Genomic DNA, 12,004 nt, shown 5'->3' with positions numbered 1-12,004 from the left:
CTATAGTCTGATGTGGCTGCTATGGGATTGGTACCGTTAACAGAAAACATGTTCCATCATTGTCAAGGATATATAGCAAAATGGGCTGCCTCGATCACCTCACTACGTAGCATTTCTGCATTATCTCCATGCATGCATCATCCACTGTTCTTCAAGTCTCTTCTTGGTCTACCACTACAAAAAACAGTGTAAATCGCCGCGTGTCTACAGTAACCGTTACTGTAGACACGCGGCCATTTGGCAGCGTGTGTGTAAGGCCACGTGGCAAGATGGGGCGTAGAAACAATTGGCCGCGTGTATAAATTACACGTGTCAAACAGAATGCCACGTGTATAAAAATACACGTGGCTAACTGGTGTATTCCAGAAAATTATTTTTAGAATTCCTTTTTTTTAAAAAAAAAAAAAAAAAAAAACAATCAAATAGTATGTACATGATAATATTACTATGTACCCTATACCAAATTAGAGTTTATAAACTAATTAGTTTTGTACAGTACTTGTAGTTAAATATTTTTGAATTTATTTATATAAAAAATTCTTATATAAATAAATTTGTGCTATATTTAGTATGTATTGTACTTATAGTTATGTTTTAGGGTTTACATGCAGGTTGAGTTTCTTGAATATGGTTTATGCGTTAGGACTTAATTTATTGTATGTGTAGTACATACTCTCAGGGTTAGGGTTCGTAGAACATCCATTTGAATGTGTTCGCCTTGTGGTCCCGATCATTATAGCATACGCACAAGTATAAAATTGCATGCCTCTATCATTTGATCTAGTTCAATGTTCAAAACTTGGTCGAACTATCATTTGATCCTAGAGTTAGGGTTTATCACTATATATATAGTATATATATTTAGGGTTAGGGTTAGGGTTAGGGTTAGGGTTAGGGTTTATGGCTTATACATATAGTACATACACTTAATATTAGGGTTAAGGTTAGGGTTTATGGCTTACATATAGTACATACACTTAATATTAGGGTTAAGGTTAGGGTTTATGGCTTACATATATATATGGTACATACACTTAAGATTAGGGTTAAGATTATGGGTTTTAGGGTTCAATTTTATGGTCAGGGTTTAGTATAGTATATATATATATATATACTTAGGGTTAGGATTTAGTTTTAATTTATAGTTTACGGTTTAGTTTTATGGCTTAGGGTTTAGCAATTTCTACAGTTCATACACTTAGGGTTTAACAATTTGTACAGTACATACACTTAGGGTTGCATGTGTTTGTGTTTGTATTTGTATTTGTATTTGTATTTCAAATCTATCTTGTCATATTATGTATATACATATATATAATATATGCATGCATGCATGTAAACGGCGTGTCGAAACTATATACCTTTATAGTTACTTGTATATACCATAACATTGGTGTTTATGGCTATATATATATATATATATAGTATACTTATATAGCTATATACAGTATAGCTATATATAGTGTATATATATACACTTAGGGTTTGGGTTTATAGATATATATAATAACGTTGTATATACACTCAGTGTTAAGGTTTATGTTTATATAGAGTACTAAATGCATAAATAACCCAAATTTGTGCTATATATATATGCATAATTATACGGCGAGGAACAAAAAAATAATATGCAACATAACAAAGTACATACACTTAGGGTTAGGGTTTATGACTATATATAGTATATAAACATAGGGTTAGGGGTTATGGGCTACGTGCAATATGTTTATAGTATATTTACGTTTTACGTGTTGAGTACTTTACATATATATGGTATACTTATAAGTAAACCCTAACTCTAATTAGGATTTACGTTAATGGACTACTAATCTAATAAAACCCTAACACTATATATATATAGGACCTATATATATATATGAAACTTAACAGAGACTTAGGGTTTAAGAATTAGTTTTAGGGTTATCGTTTAGGGTTTAGTTTTATGGGTTAGAGTCTACGTAAACGTTAACACTATATATATTACATACACTTAGGGTCGGATTAGGGTTTGTGTTTACAAATACAAATATATATTTATATATATATATATATATAATTTTCATTTTTTTTTTTAAAAAAAAAATTAAAAATTAAAAATTAAAAAACCGATAGAGACGTGTATTATTATACACGTCTCTAATTGGCCGCGTGGCATTAAGCCACGCGGCCAATTTTTGGCCAGGTGACCTGCGCGGGACAATTCCCGCGCGCCACCTGGCCTCGTTTTCAATTAATTAAAAAAAAAAAAAAAAAAAAAACAAGGTAGCTTCCAGAGGAAGCTACCCCATGCGATCCACAAATTACTTTCTCTCCCTCACCTCTCTCTCTCTCACTCGGCTCTCTCTCTCTCTCTCTCTCTCTCCTTCTCCGTCCACCAACCACCGACCACCGCCCTCCGGTGTCTTCTCCGGCCAGCTCCCTCTCCGGTGCATGCTCTCTCTCTCTCTCTCTCTCTCTCTCTCTCTCTCTCTCTATCTCTCTCTCTCTCTCTAACCGAACCAGGTCCTATCTCTCTCTACATCTCCCTCTCTCTCTCTGTCTCTCTCTATCTCTCTGTCTCTCTCTAGCTCTCTCTCTCTCTAGCTCTCTCTCTCTCTCTGTCTCTCTCTAGGTCTCTCTCTCTCTAGGTCTCTCTCTCTCTCTCTAACCGAACCAGGTCCTATCTCTCTCTACATCTCCCTCTCTCTCTCTCTGTCTCTCTCTCTATCTCTCTGTCTTTCTCTTGCTCTCTCTCTCTCTAGCTCTCTCTCTCTCTAACCGAACCACAGTAGGTCCGGACCTCTCTCTCTCTACACCCATCTCACTGACTCTCTCTCTCTCTCTGAAACCTCTCTCTCTCTCTCTCTCTCTCTCTCTCTCTCTCTGCCTTGTACGTGAATATTATTTTGGGACTAATATGTTTTAATGCAGGTACATTTTGGCTAAGGAGCATACAAATCACTCAAAAAAAAAAATTTGTGAGTAATTTTACCATTAATTTTTTTTCTTTAATTTTGGCTATAATAAACTTAGTGCATTTAAATTAATTTGTTTCAAATCTGTTTCTAATTTTTTTAATAGTTTCATATAATAATTTTGGATTTAGCAATTAATAATGGTCTATGCAATGCTGTTAATTTTGTTGGGTTTGAATATCTATTGTTGTGTAATTTTATGTATTTTGATGTGGTTGGTCGTTATGCATGAAAAATATTCGTACAGTTGTGGTATTTTTTTTTTTTTTTTTTGTAATATGTTTTACTGTACTACGAATTGGTGTGTGGATTTCCATTTGTGGTAATTATTTTATTAACTTCATCATAAAATCAATGATCCAAACCAATAAAATATAAATAACTATGCGGTACTATTTCAACAATTTTTGGGTTTTGTAAGAACAAAGAAAAAAAGTTGGACGGAGTTCATTCTCAGGTAATTTTTTTACAAAAAAAAAAAAATTACATTTCAAAGTAAACTCGCTATCATTTTATAAGAAAATGATCGTATCCAACGATTATTGGATAGATACAGAAAATTAAATTTGGCCACCATCTACCATTTATAATAATTCTTTTTATTATTCAATTTATAACAAACGTGTAAACAATAAACCCTAAACCCTAAATCAAAACCAATATAAAAATCCCTATGATCAAATCTCAAAACCAAACCCCTAAGCTTTATACTCTAAAAAACAAGCAAAAACCATAAACCCTAAACCCTAGCCCAAAATACCGTTCACCCTAAAAACCCTAAACCCTACAAAAGAGTGAAATTTTTTTGTTACTTTTTTATTTTAGTTAAACCCTAAACCCTAACCTTAAAACCCTAACCCTAAAAACTAAACCCTAAAAACCTAAATCCTAACCTTAAAACCCTAAAACCTAAACCCTAAACCCTAAACTCTAACCTTAAAACCCTAACCCTAAAAACTAAACCGTAAAAACGTAAACCCTAAAAACCTAAACCCTAACCTTAAAACCCTAAAACCTAAACCCTAAACCCTAACCTTAAAACCCTAACCCTAAAAACCTAAACCCTAACCTTTTTAACCCTAACCCTAAAAACTAAACCTTCAAAACCTAAACCCTAATCCTAAAAACTAAACCCTAACAACCTAAACCCTAAACCCTAAACCCTAAACCCTAAAACCTAAACCCTAACCTTAAAACCCTAACCCTAAAAACTAAACCTTCAAAACCTAAACCCTAACTTTTTAAACCCTAACCCTAAAAACTAAACCCTAACCTTTTTAACCCTAACCCTAAAAAAAGAAATCTTAAAACTCTAAACCATAAATAAAGAAAGACGAATATTAAAAAAGAAAAAATTAATAAAGGGAGAGATCTCTTTTTTTTAATTACTTTTTATGGTGAGGTAAACCCAAACCCTAACCCTACAAACTAAACCCTAAACACCTAAAACCCTAAACCCTACAAATATATTTACCTAAACCCTAAACCCTAACCCTAAAAACTAAACCCTAAAAACCTAAACCCTAACCTTAAAAACTAAACCCTAAACCCTAAACCCTAAACCTAAACCCTAACCTTAAAAACTAAACCCTTAAAACCGAAACCCTAAAAACTAAACCCTTAAAACCTAAACCCTAACCTTTTTAACCCTAACCCTAAAAACTAAACCCTAACAACCTAAGCCCTAACCTTTAAACTCATACCCTAAAAACTAGAACCCTAAAAACCTAAACCCTAACCTTAAAAATTAAACCCTAAACCCTAAACCCTAAACCTAAACCCTAACCTTAAAAACTAAACCCTTAAAACCGAAACCCTAAAAACTAAACCCTAAACACCTAAACCCTAACCTTAAAAACTAATCCCTTAAAACCCTAACCCTAAAAACTAAACCCTTAAAACCTAAACTCTAACCTTTTTAACCCTAACCCTAAAAACTAAACCCTAACAACCTAAGCCCTAAACCTAAACCCAAACCCTAAAAACTAAACCCTAAAAACCTAAAACCATAAACCCTAAAAATAAAAATAACAAAACCCTAAACCCTAAAAAAAGAAAGAAGAATATTAAAAAATATAAAAGAAAAAGGTTCGAGATCTCTCTATTTTTTTTTATTTTTTTTTACTATTTTATTTTAGTTAAACCCTAAACCCTAAAACCCTACACCCTAAAAAACCCTAAACCCTACAAATATATTTACCTAAACCCTAAACCCTAACCCTAAAAACTAAACCCTTAAAAACCTAAACCCTAACCTTAAAAACTAAACCCTAAACCCTAAACCCTAAACCCTAAACCTAAACCCTAACCTTAAAAACTAAACCCTAAACCCTAAACCTAAACCCTAACCTTAAAAACTAAACCCTTAAAACCGAAACCCTAAAAACTAAACCCTAAAAACTAAACCCTAAAAACCTAAACCCTAACCTTAAAAACTAAACCCTTAAAACCCTAACCCTAAAAACTAAACCCTTAAAACCTAAACTCTAACCTTTTTAACCCTAACCCTAAAAACTAAACCCTAACAACCTAAGCCCTAACCTTTAAACCCAAACCCTAAAAACTAAACCCTAAAAACCTAAAACCATAAACCCTAAAAATAAAAATAACAAAACCCTAAACCCTAAAAAAAGAAAGAAGAATATTAAAAAATATAAAAGAAAAAGGTTCGAGATCTCTCTATTTTTTTTTTTTTTTACTATTTTATTTTAGTTAAACCCTAAACCCTAAAACCCTACACCCTAAAAAACCCTAAACCCTACAAATATTTTTACCTAAACCCTAAACCCTAATCCTAAAAACTAAACCCTTAAAAACCTAAACCCTAACCTTAAAACCTAAAAAGAAAAAACCCTAACCCCTAAAAAAAGTATGAAAAAATGATACTTTGAGTTAACTGTTTAAAACAAACATTAAACAAACAAGCACTTTATTTGCTGTAATCAAATAACATATTTCGTTTCAGACTGTTAACTCTCGTACAGAGGAATATGGACAAGTCGTGGATGTCAGCACCTAGAGGTACGACACAGTATAACGACGGGTGTAGAGCGTTCGTGGCATTCGCCGTTCGTAACTGTAGGTCTGTTGATGGCAAAATTTACTGCCCATGTAAGTACTGTCGGAATAACCAGCGGCACCCCCCAGATTACGTTCTTGCCCACCTGACAGGGGGGAAGGGAATGTGCACGGGATACGATTTCTGGTATATGCACGGTGAGACAACCCTAAACCCTGCTGTTCCTGTTCGGGGTCACGACCATCCCAGTGTCACAGATATGGCTGCATGTGGCATTGAACATGTAGAAGTCACAGAACAAGGCGGAGACCTGGAACAAGGTGGTGACATGCACGCCATGTTGCATGACGCCTTCGGCGTGCACGATGCATCAGATACCGATCATGTTGGCCAGCCTGGAGAAGTAAATGAAGGAACCTCTGCAAGGGACACATTGAAGTACCTTGAGTTGTTGAAGACTGCCGACAAGCCACTTCACCCCGGGACAAAGCACAGTAAATTGAGTGCTACTGTACATTTCTACAACTTGAAGTGCATTGGAGGTATTAGTAACAAGATTTTTTCTGATATTCTTGAGCTTGTCAGTCAGTTATTGCCTCCTTGCGATGAGGCATTGCCGGTGAATACGTACGAGGCGAAGAAATTCCTCAGTTCCATGGGTCTCGGGTATGAGAAGATTCCGGCGTGCCGTAATGACTGTATGCTATTCTGGAAAGACAATAAAGATCTAGATACCTGCACAGTATGTGGAGAATCTAAGTGGATGGCTGATATACATTTCGATCAGGATGGTGAGGTAATATCGTCGAGGAAAAAACGTCCAGTGAAGGTGTTGAGATGGTTTCCACTCATCCCACGGTTACAGAGGTTATTCATGTCGGAGCACACGGCGCACAATATGAGATGGCATGCAGATGGCCGCACTAGGAACGGCGTATTGAGGCACCCCACGGACGGTGAGGCATGGAGATCGTTCGACTCTCTACATCCGGATTTTATGGCTGACAGTAGGAACGTGCGGCTTGGACTGACAGCAGATGGATTCAATCCATTTGGGAACATGAGTACATCCCACAGCACATGGCCCGTATTGCTTGTACCGTACAATTTGCCTCCTTGGATGTGCATGAAACAGACGTCGTTCATCCTGTCACTGGTTATCCCCGGACCGAGCTCACCTGGTATGGATATCGACGTCTACCTTCAGCCACTGATTGATGAGCTGTTGGAGCTGTGGGATGTAGGGGTACGAACACTAGATGCTGCGAAGATGGAGAATTTCAATATGCGTGCTCAGTTGATGTGGACAATAAACGACTTCCCGGCGTATGTAGATTTATCCGGTTGGCCTAACAAAGGTGTGAAGGCATGTCCTTGTTGCATGCATTCGACACGTTCTAAACATCTGAAGAACGGTTGTAAATTTTGTTACATGGGACACAGGAGGTACTTGCCAACCGAACATCTGTGGCGGCTGAACAGAAGAACGTTTGATGGGACTGAGGAGTTAGAATGTGCTCCTGATGTGCCTTGCGGGGTCGAGATCCTCCAACAGTTGGACGGAGTTGCGTTTGGGGATGAGACCGCGGGTAAGACGAGACGGAAGAAGCGGAAGACGGGTGCACGGGGTGCTGATGATGTTGTGTGGAAGAAGAAAAGTATTTTCTTCAGATTGCCGTACTGGAAGGACAATTTACTTAGACACAATCTTGATGTCATGCACATAGAGAAAAATGTCATGGACAATATACTTGGCACTATTTTGGACATCAAAGGGAAAACGAAGGACAACTTGGCAGCTCGGTTGGATTTGCAGGAGATGGGGTTGAGACCTAAATTGCATCCGTTCACCGCCGCAAATGGTAAAACATTTATACCCGCGGCTTGTCACACGATGTCCAGGGAGGATAAAGAAAGCTTTTTAAAGGTGCTTCGAAATGTGAGAGTTCCAGACGGATATGCGTCTAACATTTCACGGTGTGTTCGGATGAAGGACCGTACAATTTCAGGGTTAAAAAGTCATGACAGCCACATACTGATGCAGCAGCTTCTACCAATTGTATTGCGTCAGTCATTGCCAGACAAAGTGGTCAGACCTATAGTTGAGATGTCAGCATTTTTCAGAGGCATATGCTCAACCAAGCTAACCCAAGCTGAGATGGACCGACTACAGGGTGACGTCTGTATCACACTGTGCAAGCTGGAACAGGTATTTCCTCCTGGGTTTTTTACTAGCATGGTCCACTTGGTCGTGCATCTTGTGCGCGAGTGTAGACTCGGCGGACCCGTGCAATATAGGTGAATGTACCCGGCAAAGAGGTAAAATACAGCAGAATATATATATATATATATATATATATATATATATTTTATTTTATTTTTTATTTTTCATGTCACTCGTGGCATTAAACGGGGACAAGCCATTAATGTTTGTGTGTGCACCAGGAGTCTTGGAGGTTTCAAGTCGAATGTGCGCAACAAAGCGGCTCCTGAGGGGTGCATTGCGGAAGGTTACATAGCGACCGAACTAGTAACGTTCTGTTCGAGATATCTAGAAAATGCACCAACCTTCCACAACAGACCTTTGAGAAACCCTGATGGTTCCAAGGGGGCGGGAACGCGAGTTAGTTTGAACCGGTTGACGATGCATCAGATTCATCGTTATATTGTGTTCAACTCTGAAGAGTTTCTCAATTTGCGGATGTAAGTAGTGTTTACATATTGAACCGAATTCAAATGATATAATTGATAATAACTAGTTTTTTAATTATATCCGCTAAATGTAGGATGCACAAAGACGCTATTAGGCGATCATGCGTTAGGGGTCGCATCACAGACGCTCTGATTGAAGCCCAACATCACGAGCAGTTCTGCGAGTGGTACCGCTCATATGTAAGGAAATAGTGGTATTTTCGTATATAGTATTTACCTATTTTCAGTGTCAATTTAAGATAGGGTTCGACAATATGCCGGTATTAACCGATGTATTCTTTTAATATATGAAATGATAACATAGGTTGATGGCCTTGACGATCAAGGTAGGGAGGAATTGGGGCTGCAATTGGTTATGCGCAGTAGAGGGTTGAAGGAGACAGCAGTGAAGTATAACAGGTACGTGGTAAACGGGAAACTGTTCCGCACGCTAGCCCATGATGTGGGAAGGAGGACTCAGAACAGCGGCGTATGTGTGCCAACCGTTGAAGGCAAAACCTACTACGGGCAGTTAACCGATGTGGTTGAAGTCGAGTACTACGATAGGACTACGTACGTCCTATTTAAGTGCAATTGGGCGGACCCCACGATGGACAGAGGATTTAGAGTCGACCATTATGGTCTAGCGTTTGTCAACTTCACTCACCTCGTCCACAGGGGAGAACTGCTTACTGACGAGCCTTACGCGCTTACATCTCAGGTAGACCAAGTGTTTTATGTCGAGGATGAAAGGAACCCAAACTGGGTTTGTGCCGTGAGGACTAAACCGCGCAACGTGTACGATGTTGGTCAGGGGGAAGGGAGTAGTGATGCAGATAATGCATATCACGAGTGTGTACCGATCATATTACCCACGGATGACCTGCATGATATGAATGATGAATTCGATCACGACAGGCCCGACATTGATCCGATTGAAGCTCCTGTTATACAATGATTGCTATATTTATTATTGGTACAATTTCTTTAAACTCGAAGTACTTTCTTAGTTTGCATAGAGCTCATTGTATATTATGCATATTCTTTTGTAATATTAAAATTAAAACGAATTTCAAATATTTTGTCTCACATTTGTTCGCAGGTTTTGATGGACCAGAGACCCCCTACTTGCGCACATCGTGCACCACGCCTACCCGCGCCTTGCACGACTACATCCACACCGGCGATGTCAGCGGCACTACATACCACACCATGGCCACACGGCCCTGATGCCTTTTACAGACCATTGCCCCCGGGTACGGCGGGGATGAGCAGGTCAGATCCCGGGCAGACGAGCATAGCTGAATATTCTCCTTCTCTATACCCACCTACGTCCACACCGGCGATGTCAGCGGCACTACATACCACACCGTGGCCACACGGCCCGGATGCCTTTTACAGACCATTGCCCCCGGGTACGGCGGGGATGAGCAGGTCAGATCCCGGCCAGACGAGCTCAGCTGGATATTCTCCTTCTCCATACACGACGTTCTCGCAGTTGGGGCTGACCTCACCGGGTCATATTGATCGATGGTGGGCGCCAGAGTTTCATGATCTGAGCAGATTTCCATTGTACTATCCACACCCCCTTACACCACCTATGCCAATCAACCCTGATAGTGAGAATCAGGATAACAGATTTCCGTTGCCACAGCGGGGGGGGATGCCTATGCCGGGTATGCAGTCGGGACAGCTGTCGGCACCGGCGGGGGGCCAGGGCCCGGCACCTGGGGAGAGCCAGATGCCTGTTTATGGACAGAGCCAGTTGCCGCTTCCTGGGGAGAGTCAGGACCCAGATGTGGGGGAGAGCCAGCTGCCCCGCGAGGGGGACGATGTGATGTTGGGTCTTGATCAGTTAGCCCATGATGTCCCCCAGGATATGCCTTCGGATGACGATCATGATGATGAGCATCACCCAGAGGATGAGTTAGGCGAGGAGCATGCTGGTGACCCAGCGACCGAGCACATAGCATTCGACCATATTCGGCTGATGGGTAAGTACATTTTTATACATCATTATATCTTAATTTAGTAAGTTCGTATAATATTTAAATTGAATTCTTAATTTATTAATATAATTAAGTTATTTAGTGTTACTATATTAACGTTTTATATTTATTGACTAGGGTATAACCCAGACGGGAGCATCTATTTTGAGGTAATTAAGGACCCGGAGAGAAATTGGGTGCTCCCGAGGGGTAGAAAGTTGTGTTGCAGTACAATGCTGCAACACAACCCGTGGGACGAGCATGCAATCGTTATAGACGGGCTGCGGGCAAGATGTTACGGAGCGGGTCCCACATTCACTTGCGGGACAAATGGGCGAAGGTAGATAAACAGATTAAGCAGGCGATGTGGGATGCCATAATGGTATGTGTATGAAACTAATATATGTATTTTGTGAAATTAAAGTTAAGATGATTTTTTTATTGAACTGCTAAAATTAATTATTAGATTGAATGTGCAGCAAGAATTTTATGTACCCGTATCCGTCGACCAGCGCCTGGCACAGAATGAATTCTGGGGTGATATGGGCCGTAAGCACCGTTCGTGAAAGTCGAAGTTGAGGACCCAGCTAAATATTCGAGACGGTGACACGCCATTGACAATACGTGCGAGAATGCCAGATACGTTTTTTGATAAGTATGACCGAACGGATGTGGAGGACGTACTGCACGAGTGGTGTACAAAAATAAATGTGGTATGTAGGTCTTTCAATGTATTACTAAAATGTTGTGTTTTTTTAATAAACAGTTCATTCAATCATAGCACATAAGTAATTAAGTGTATCAATTCTTAAATTTTTTTGCAAATGTTCAATGTAAAGGAGAGGTCTGAACGAATGAAGCGGCTGCGGGAGCAGAATGACATCCCCCATAGTCTGGGGTCCAAAAGTTATGCCAGATTTAATCACGATGAGGTATGGAACAATATGTAAAAACCCTAATTCTTATTTGGACATAATTGTTATTTCTTAACATTAAATGAATATCCAATGTTTGTTATATATTTATACTATATGGCGACAGGCATCTATATCTGGCACGCCCCCCACTCGCGCCGAGTCGTTTGTGAAGACGCACACAAGGAAAGACGGCACTTACCTGAACGAGCGGACACGGGACCTATGTGTATGCTACTGTTAAATGTTATCGATTATTATTAGTTATGCGTGTGATAAAGTATTTATTAATTACCAGTGTTTTGCATGTTGACGACGTACATGAGCGGATGACACAGAGTTTGTCCACTGATCCTGCTGCCTCGGACCCCGTCTCATCAGATACGGTGCGTTGGGCACCTGGCGACGCGTACGAGCAAGCGGTTGGGCGACCCGAGT

General features: G+C 39.7%; 1 long non-coding RNA gene across 1 annotated transcript; it reads left to right on the top strand.

Moving 5' to 3' along the window:
• Positions 1-11,351: 11,351 nt before the first annotated feature.
• Positions 11,352-11,789, top strand: LOC133860185 (uncharacterized). The gene is made up of 3 exons (XR_009898891.1): positions 11,352-11,365; positions 11,492-11,584; positions 11,694-11,789. It is a non-coding gene; the product is annotated as an uncharacterized LOC133860185 (long non-coding RNA).
• Positions 11,790-12,004: the final 215 nt, after the last annotated feature.

Source organism: Alnus glutinosa, chromosome 2 (assembly GCF_958979055.1).
Source record: "Alnus glutinosa chromosome 2, dhAlnGlut1.1, whole genome shotgun sequence".
Taxonomy (NCBI): domain Eukaryota; kingdom Viridiplantae; phylum Streptophyta; class Magnoliopsida; order Fagales; family Betulaceae; genus Alnus; species Alnus glutinosa.
Note: the sequence above shows the minus strand (reverse complement) of the source record. Positions and strands in the feature narration are given on the sequence as shown.